The following is a 10,207-nucleotide window of genomic DNA, read 5'->3' on the forward strand; positions in this document are numbered from 1 at the left end:
TTCTAGAAATAGTGCACTGGTTTAGCTGTCATAGGTGCCAGCTCTCCTATTTTTTCCCTCCTTATTTCACATCCTGCCTACCTCCCCCTATGTCTGAGAGACATTTTTGAAAAAGTCTGAATCCAGAAATCACACAAGGTCTCTACAGACTTTTCAATAGCTTTTCCTTAAAGTATTTTAAAACCTTCATTTTCTTAAGGCACCACAAAACAAGTTATGATTTAGAGTAGGGGGCAGGTAAAGATAAGGTATGGGCACAGAGATGTATTTACAGGGTGTTTGACCATCTTGGTTAAAAGCATTGGCGTCCTTAGGATCATCCAAATACATTTTTGGGGGTGCTATGTTTCTTTGAGTCCTGCTTTCACTTTTCCTAATCAACAGTTTGATGACCTGTTACATTCATTCCCATCAAGGTGTGGTGAGAAGAACAGTTCCATTTCTATCTATTGACTAGTGTGACCCTGCATCTTGGTTGACACATCATATGATTTCCCCCAGCTTGGTTCTCTCACCTATAAAATAAGTAAGGTATGTTCTACGATCTTTAAATTACTTTTAGCCCTGAAGAATTTTTTTTTTTCCCAATAAGCTAACCAATTGAACCTAAAGGGAGCTTTCTAAAGAAAGACCAAGATTGGTTGTGAAGAAAATTGGATGACAAGAAGTGAGAAAGATATCTGAAGATGAACGAAAAATGGGCCTCAAGAGAGTCATAAATCATAATACCCAATAGGCAGACTACATTGTCTACACTATCGGGTCTCTGGAGCAAAAAATCCATTAAAAAACAAACAAGTGTGTGCTGTCCTGGGGCCTAACTTTCAAAAAAACCCTGGAAATCCCTTTTCTTTTCCATCTGGCTCTTCTGGAATCTCTTTCAGCAAGGCAGTTTCATTATCTGCTAGGGATTCAGGTAGGAATGAAATGGGTTCTGGACAAAGGTAGACAAATATTGCTTTTTGTCAAGAATTTCCTCATGGTCTGGAATCACGTTTTCTGAAGGATGAATACAGACGCTTAGAGCAGCCCCTGTGTTTTCTTTTGTGTGGTTCTTCACAAGCTCATGTTCTAGAAGGAGCTGGGCTTCTTCTTTAGTGTCTCCTGATTTTCTTTCCCTCAGCTCCTCACTTGTAGATTTTCTCTTAATCCCTTCTGGAGCACTTTGTTCCTTCCCATTGTTGAATCATACAATCAGAAAGGACGCAGAGCTTTGGCTAAGCTATTGCCCAGGAGATCCTGGTAGGTGTGTTCCTGGCAGGTACTTTACGGCTGGGTAGGTGTGCTGCTCAATCGGCCCACAAGACCATTTTAGTGGGAAGTAGGGGTAAAGGTTTTCCAAGACTAGTTTTTCCTTTAGCCAAGGCAAACTCAGAAATGTTTTATTTTAATGCTGCATTTTCAAGCCTTCAGATGTATAGTAATCCTCTCCTGTATTTCGACCTTCTCAGAAGGAAGTTTCTCGTATTTTATGATCCCGCCTATCTTGCGAGTTTGCTGGGGTCACTGGCTGCAGCTGTGAAGGTAAATGTCTTCACACAGCTGCTGGAGAAGCAAGGTTACAGGGTCATGTAGGCGTGGAGTCAAGCTAATCCCAAAAGTCCGCGCCAGGTGGCCCAAGCATGAAGTGCCAGAACCGCGGGTCCTAAAGCCAGCCAATTGCATCACGCGCATTATTGTGTCCCAATCAGTGGAATAATACCTAGGATTGACCGGGCGCTTAGAATCTGCGAACTCCAGGTGTACAGTCAAGCAGATTCCTATTTCTTCTCTTCATTTGTCTGTGCTTCTCCGAGGCGTTCGTGGGTAGAGACATTAGTATTTTCCAGGATGTACTTGCGGGGTACCGCTTATGCCCACAGGCCTGCGGAAACCATAGGGTCTGGGAAGGGACATACAGACATTTCTGCACGAGTTCGCCGGCACTGGAGAGACAAATCCATTTCTCCATGAGAAAGTTCTCAAGGACCCAGCAACGCATTCCTAGATTCTGTGGTGCGACAACACCCAGAGCCTAGAGATTGCATTCACAGCTCAGCCGGGAGGACTAGTTGCAAGAATACGTGTGGCCCAGGGTTGACACTGCGAAGGGGCAGAAAATCCCGCCCGAGTTCGCTGATGTGGGGCTCCCACTCCGGCCCTCCGAACCACGTGGCTTGTTCCCTATTAAAATTCCTTGCCCGCAGCATGTTTCATTGGGTGCCCTGCCCGATGAACGTGACCTCCAAGGGGGAAATCTTGAATAACCAGGACCAGAAAGAAACACCCAGAAAAGGGGCCAGGAAATGCCATCTCCCCCAGTTACACCCCCTCCCCCGCTCTTCCTAGTGCTGGAGTCCGTGAGAGCAGCCTCGCTTCCGGGGTCCAGCGCTTTTCTTCTGTCTCCCAAGTCTCAGCCTGTCCGGACTCTCCCAACCCCACGCCCTGCCAGCCCGAGCGGTGCTGCAGGCTCAGGTGGAGGAGAACACCCGGCCAACGTCAATGCTGGAGCCCCAGCACAGATGCTGCCCGAGCGCCAGCACTGCCAATGCACTGTTAGCATCCACCAAGAGGTTTTAGGTTTTCTCTTTCATCTTGTTCTAGAACCGGCTAGACTTCTTCTCTAGTATCTCCTGTTTTTCCTTCCCTCAGCTCCTTGTTTGTAGTCTTTCTGTCTCTTAATTCCTTCTGGAACACTTTGTTCCTTCCCGTCGTTTAATAAGTCCCCTTGGTGACTCTCCACTATCCAGACAACTGACTTATATGGTGACTACACTAGCCTAGCAGGAGATACATTGTCATTTTGTCATTTATCAGGCATTAAGGACTCCTGCAGCACCCTGATACTGGAAGAGATGGGCAAATGCCAGCCACCCCCAAACACACACACACACACACACACACACACACACATCCCTCCCTATTAGCTTAGAAATTCCCCCAAATTACTTAGGGAACAAGGTGAAAGAACAACCTCCAGATGGTATAGAAACCTGAGAACTGAGCCTGAACAAGAAGTGACCTGGAAATAGGTCAAGAAGTTGAGCCACTTCCCTTTCCTCCTCAGAAAGCATTTTAGTTGATAGGAGTGTCCTGTGGACCCAAAGTTGAGAAAGAAACACTTGGTGGGCCTGCAGAATGCCCCTGGCTGTGTAACCTAGGTAGGTGCTGGGCTGGGCTGGGGAAGTTCTTTGTATCTCTACTTCACAGAAAATAACAGAGTGCAATGGAAAGTTTATTGGCTCTTAAGTAAGAAGATGTGCTCCAAATTTTGTGGCTTTCTAGTTATTTTTTGTTTTGTTTTTGTTGTTTGTTTCCTTTACTTGAACATGTGAATAATATCACAGTTCCTAAAGTAACTTCTCCTTTTCCCACTTTAGATTGGATATTTGGGACTTTATTTTTTAAATACACTTTTATTTTATTATTTTATTTTTTATGTGGTGCTGAGGACAGAACCCAGGGCCTCACATGTGCTAGGCTACCACTCTACCACTGAGCCACAATCCCCGCCTCCACTCCCACCCCCAGACTTAGGACTTTAAAGAAACACATTTATTCTCCAGGACCAGTGGATGAAGAAACTGAAGAAAAACTTCTTTTTATTTTGGGATCTCTAAGGTTAGAGGACTGATACAGGTGTCCTACTAGCCTGTTTGTGCTAATTATTAGTCACTTTTCCCTTTTCAAGGTGTGTATGTGTGTGTGTGTACTAGAATATTTATGCAAGTTTGTGCATGTCCATATATAAAAAAATCTATGTATGATACACACACTCAAGCACATAACTGAAAAGCTTTATCCTAAGTGCTTTTCCTATGTTGACTTAGTTTAATTCTCATAACCTACTTGAAAGGATGGCTACTAAGGATCTCACTCCATCACGTTTTAGTATTGTGTGGTTAGTATGACTATCACCCTAGTACAGAAAGGTAAGAAAATAACAGAGTGCAATGGAAAGTTTATTGGCTCTTAAGTAAGAAGATGTGCTCCAAATTTTGTGGCTTTCTAGTTCTTTTTTGTTTTGTTTTTGTTGTTTGTTTCCTTTACTTGAACATGTGAATAATATCACCTGTGGACTTATGGCCTAGCAGAGTCCTGAAAAGCAAATAAAGTTATATGTGCAGAATATTTCATATTATTATACAAGGTTGACTTCCCTCTTGGTGAAAATGATATGTTTTTGGTCTCAACTTATCTTTCTCAGGTGGTCAGGATGCTCTAGTGCTGCCATAAGAAATTTTGTGGCCTGGTTTTCTTTAATGATCTTTGCTGGCTTTTAACTATAGCTGGTTCAATTTTGTGTATGTGTATGTAGCTTCTTGAGAATTCTCCCAGTGTTTAAAACTTTCATGAGGATCACTGAAAAAATACTTCAGTCATAAAATTAAACAAGTCTATAGATATGTGTGTGTGTTTGTGTGTGTGTGTGTGTGTGTGTGTGTGTGTGTATAGTTGTGGTTGTTTTGAAGTGCTGAGGATTGAACACAGGGCCTCATGCATACTAGGCAATCCCTGTACCCCTAATCTATACCCTCAATCCTATATGTAGTTTTAACCTGCTTAGCTGTAATAATCCTAAATTGTAAGTACAGCTGCATTTCCAGTACTTAAAAATTATAAGAGAGTGTGATGCCGAAATAAAAAGGCCCCAAATAAGAGTCTTCCCTATAATATGCCCTGCTGCAGAAAGGATGGTCAACACAGAATAGTAACTCATTTCTCAAACAGCACCATGGTACCTTGCTTAGAAAGCTATGCTGTGATCAGTGGTTGAGGATGACAGTGTTCCCTCTGCGGATCATGGTGATCCTGGTTAATACTCATCACTGGTTAATATCATCCAAAGGGACTTCTGACTTTAACTAAAGCACTGTAATGTTTTATAATAAACTTTGAACTACAGTGCATTGTTTTATCATAAGTATCTCTATATTACTCTTGTAAAGTAGAAATTTGAGGAATGTATATTACATCTTCTTCTCCTTCCCAAATTCTTTAGGAGAAAAAATTAGGGGGGAATATAAGATCCTTTGTAAGTGGAGAAACAGCATGCACATCTAAAAAGAATGAGATTTGTCAGGAAAAAAATTATGGAATAAAAGTAAGTATTACTTCTTTGTCCCCTCACTTCTCTTCCCAGAAATGTCCAGCCAGCAATTCTGAATTCTTCCCAACCCCTTCTTGCATTTTCTCTGGAGAAAGACATCACTGTGGCTTTTAAGAGAGAGATGCAGAAATGACTTCTTACCTTTGGTCAAGATCTCTGTACACAACTGCTTCCAGGATTTTTTACAAAAACACATTTGATAACTTTTTTCCTGCCAAACAAAAAAATTAAGATGTTTTCCCCTCTGGCAAGATTTTCATTGGGACTTTGAGAAAGACAAACACAGCCAAACAGCGACACCCAGCCCAGAAGTCCATGTAAGTCATACAATTAGAAAAATCTTAGTATCCATAAAACTAATTTCTTCTCTAGGATCAAGGGTCCAGCATAGCAACCAAACAAAGTTAGAAGAAAGAAAATAAAGGGAATATTACTGCAGGGTCTCTCCTAGAAAGATAAAAGCATTCTAGGAGGGGTAATTAACTTTTCCATTAAATGCTTTCAGAGAGAGTGCAAGTTAAACTATTTGCTTTAGGACGGCCTGTAGAGATAAATAGTGAATGTCAAGAAGCTTATCTTCAGGAACTCAGTTCTACTTTTAGGCATTCTTAGATCTTTCTTAGTCCTTTCCCCTCTAGCAAAGAGGTAGGATCCAAAATCCTCACCTATGTGAATAAATAAAAATGTTTGAATTTACATGAAGATAATTTTTCCTTCATTGCTTTTTTTTGGTCTCAATTTCTAATTTTGGAACAGTTTAACTAAAAATGAAACATTGGTATGCAGAGGTATTTCTCCACCCTAGGTGATAATGCCTAAAATTGCTTCCAAATTAGAAGCCCTTGATTTGGGGGCTGTGGTTTATTAAGCCTCTAAACATGTCTAAACTTAAAACCAGGAGAGATGTTTAGAAAACTTAGCCTTCAAAAATCTAATTCCATGCTTCATGGAGATAATAGCAGGGTAAAACAAGTCTCATCAAGCTATATGCTTGCCAGCAGCTCAGATCTGAATTTCTTAAATCCTTTAAATATTCAAAATACATTTATTTATAATGACTCAGAAATAAAGACTTGGGGTTTCATATATCTATTTGTCAGCATAAATATAAATATCTTACTTTTTTTCTTCTCTGGAAAAAGGGCCTCCCTTTGAACACTTTTCAGAAAAGAAATTTAAAATGCAATATGTACAGTTTCTAAGCCCCATCACACTAGCTTTTTACCACAGCCTGCTCAGGAGCTCAGGAGTATAGTCAACTGGAAAATCAAATGAAGATGCTGATAGAGGGAACCTTTGATAATGACTTCAAGTGCTTATTGACTCAATAAGGAAAAGACTCAAAAAGGAGATAATTTTCCCCAAGACTCTCATTCTCAGAAATTTTTATTTGAGTAAGAGCTATTAGCTCACAAAGGAAAGAAAAAGTAATCATATGTATAAGACATTATAGAGGTTCTAGAGGAAGAGACCCCCCCCAAATCACCGGGATAGCTATTACAAATGCAGATTCCTAAAGGTACCATCAGAATTTGAGGACTCAGAATCTTGCATTTCCAGCACTCTTCCCTAGATGATTCTGGAGTAGGTGGTTCTTGATGCACACTTTGAGAAACACTGAGTGGTTAGAATTAGACTTAAAATGTAGGAGTTTATCAGAAATTAAGGATAAGTTGAACTATATGTTATAAATATAGATGGGGGTTACTGGTGATTGAACCCAGGGGTACTTTATCACTGAGCCACATCGCCAGTCCTTTTTATTTTTTAAGACAGGGTCTCACTAAGTTACTTAGGACCTCACTAAGTTGCTGAGGCTGACCTCAGACTTTTGATGCTCCTGCCTTAGCCTCCTGAATTGCTGGGATTCCAGGTGTGTGCCACCACTGCCCACTTGGATTCATTTTAAAAATCTTTGGTGATGTTCTATCTTTGCTTCAGATTGACTTTCACATTTTACTCTTCCTTTCCCACTGAAGTCTGAGTCATTACTTTGAATAATAAAAATTGTAAATATATGAGAAAGCCCCTATTTAAAGAAACTTTTAAACGACATCTTTATGGGAAATTTTTAAACCATTCATGTATCATTACCCTCCTAGGAATTTCCTTTTTATCACTGGGTTTTGATACATGATCCTTTCTAAAATTATCTAAAAATTATTTGTATGTACATGTTTATGACCTTCACCAATCCAGGCTTTGATTCCAAGCTTCCAGGAGCCATGTTTCCCAGCCCATGGTTTTTGGATGGCTAATAGCAGCAGAATAGGAAATGTCTTGAGCTCCAGTTTGCTCTCAGCACCAGGCCATCAGTCAACCACTTCTGCTTCTCTGTCAGCTGTGATTCCTGCACAGAGTCTGCCACTCTGTGATGGTGAGTGGTTCTAAGTCTTTGTTGATTCAGAAGCCACCAACATCTGCTGCAGAAGCTCCTAGTGCCAGGGAAGCAAGTCTCTATTCACTTCATGTACTCAAGGCTTTATTGCAGTCTCTTTCCATGAAGGACTCAGGCCTTAGTCTGGGGAGGCAGGGCCAGAAGAACCTAGCAACACTGAGGCTAATGCAATATAGCCTGCACAATTCCCATCAATTCTGAGTAATGCTGCCCGTTACTCTCTGACACTACAGGCCCCTGGTATGCATCTTTTATATCAACAGAGCTATGATAATCCTGCCTCCCTAGGCTTCTGGTTATGTCAGAACATGCCTAAATGAAAAGATAGGTGCAATCTAATACTGGGATAATAGCTGTGAGTTCATTTTAAAGTCCCCACCGTTCTTTATAAGCATAGAGAATTCTGAAAAAAACAAATGAAGTCACATCAGATATCAGGAGATCTAATATCCGGTCTCATTGTGCCTCTGCCATTTACTAGTTGTGTGACCTTAAAAGAACTAACTTCTCTAAGCTTCAGATTTCTCACCTGTAAAATAAGAACATGAGATCAGAGCGTCTCAGGTTTCCGGGTTCATAACAACTACTAGCAAGCTAGATAAATGTGTTTTTTGGTTTTTTTTTTTCTCTCTTTTTTGGAGATTCAGATATAAGAATGACATTGGCTGGGGTATTGGTATTTAGATTTTAGTAAATGCTCTGGGTGATACTCTAACCATGTTTGAGAAATCTTTCTATCAGTGGTTCTCCATTTAATCTCGTATTAGGAACATACAGAAAGTTAAAAAAAAAGTACTTTGACTGGTTCCACTGAAAATTAACACATAAGACTCTCCGGGCACATACAAGAGGAAGTGAGGGGAAAGGGAAAAAAAATACAAGGGGGAGAAATGAATGACAGTAGAGGGGGTAGAAAGAGAAGAGGGGAGGGGAGGGGAGGGGAGGGGGGATAGTAGAGGATAGGAAAGGCAGCAGAATACAACAGACACTAGTATGGCAATATGTAAATCAATGGATGTGTAACTGATGTGATTCTGCAATCTGTATACGGGGTAAAAATGGGAGTTCATAACCCACTTGAATCAAAGTGTGAAATATGATATATCAAGAACTATGTAATGTTTTGAACAGCCAACAATAAAAATTTAAAAAAAAAAAAACCAAAGATATGCCTTGAAATAGGACTAAGAAAGTACACAGAAAAAAAAAAAAAAGACTCTCTGGGAGTGAGGCTAGGGCCTTGGTATATTTCAAAAGTTCTTTTCTGCAGCAAGGGTTGAGAATGGATTAATAATCTCTAAGAAGTTTCCTAATCTTTCGAAGTCCAATTTTCAACCTAGGTTTTAGATCATAGTACCTCAGTTTATAAATAGGAGGTGTGTTGTACATGCAGATTTATTAATTGCTTTGAGCTAAATTGTGTCCCCTCCCTAAATTTGTCTCTAGTGGTCCTAATTTCTAGAACCTTGGATTATGACTTATTTGGAGATAGGGCCTTTGAGGTGATTACTATAAAATGAGGTCCTTGAAGTAAGTCTTAATTCAATATGACTAATGTCCTTACAAGATAGGTAAATTAGGACACAACTAACACAGACAAGGAGGTGACTATGCAAGAACACTGTGAGAAGAATACAGTGGGATTCACTCACCTGTGATTCCAGGAGAGAGGCCTCAGGAGAAAGTGAACCTGCCAACACTTTGCCAACACTTTAAACTTCTAGCCTCCAGAACTGAGAGAAAATAAATTTCTTTTGTTTAAATTACACCATTTATGCTTTTTTTGTTGTAGCAGCTCTAGCAAACTTTTTTGTTATAGCAGCTCTAGCAAAGTCAATTAGTTTACTGAAACTCATTGGACTTTAAAGAAAATAATGTTCATTTTATTCAGAAACAACATATTTCTAAATATGAACACAAAAAAGAAAAAAAAATTAAACTATATAAAAATAAAGAATGTGATTTAATAGGGCTCCCCCTGCCAAAGTCATACTAAAAACATGCTGTGGAAATAAGTAAATCATTTCCAAATATTATGGCCTTTTCTTATTTATTTATTTTCTATTATTTTGTGGTACAGGAAATTGAACCTAGGGGCATTATACCACTGAACTACCTCCCCAGCCCTATTTATATTTTATTATTAGACAAGGTCTCACTAAGTTGAAGAGACTAGCCTTGAATTTACCATCCTCAGATCCTCAAGTCTCTGGGGTTACGGGCATGAGCCCCCATACCTAGCTTATTATGACCTATTCTTGAGGATGGTTTAAGTAATAGTACTAAGGAAGAGCAGGCCTAAGAAATTTTTGGTGAGTTTTGTTACCAATGATAATAACAAATCTAATTTCAACTAAAACAATCACTATCAATTTTTTAATATAATCACCTAAGATTTAACATAAATTTTAATTATGAGCATACGTGAAGAATTAATTATTTTAGTTTTGATACTGGGTTTTATAAGATATTTCTATTCCCAGGCCTCATATATCCCTAATTTCCAATGTCCCTTTGTTAAGATTTTCTTAATCTTAATTTTTAATTTTGGTCTACTCAGGGAAAAAATACTAAATAGGTCTTTTCATCATACCCTCAGGAAAAAACATTGATTGCAAAGAAAAAGATATATTGCCACCTAGTGGAAAATACGCAGAATCTTCTGGTTGTAATTCAAGTTTTAAACCACAAAATGGGTAGAGCAAAAAAATTTTTTAAAT

The sequence above is a fragment of the Marmota monax genome, unplaced genomic scaffold (genome assembly GCF_021218885.2).
Source record: "Marmota monax isolate L192 unplaced genomic scaffold, Marmota_monax_Labrador192_F-V1.1 WCK01_AAM20220418_F8-fsc00112, whole genome shotgun sequence".
Classification (NCBI taxonomy): Eukaryota; Metazoa; Chordata; class Mammalia; order Rodentia; family Sciuridae; genus Marmota; species Marmota monax.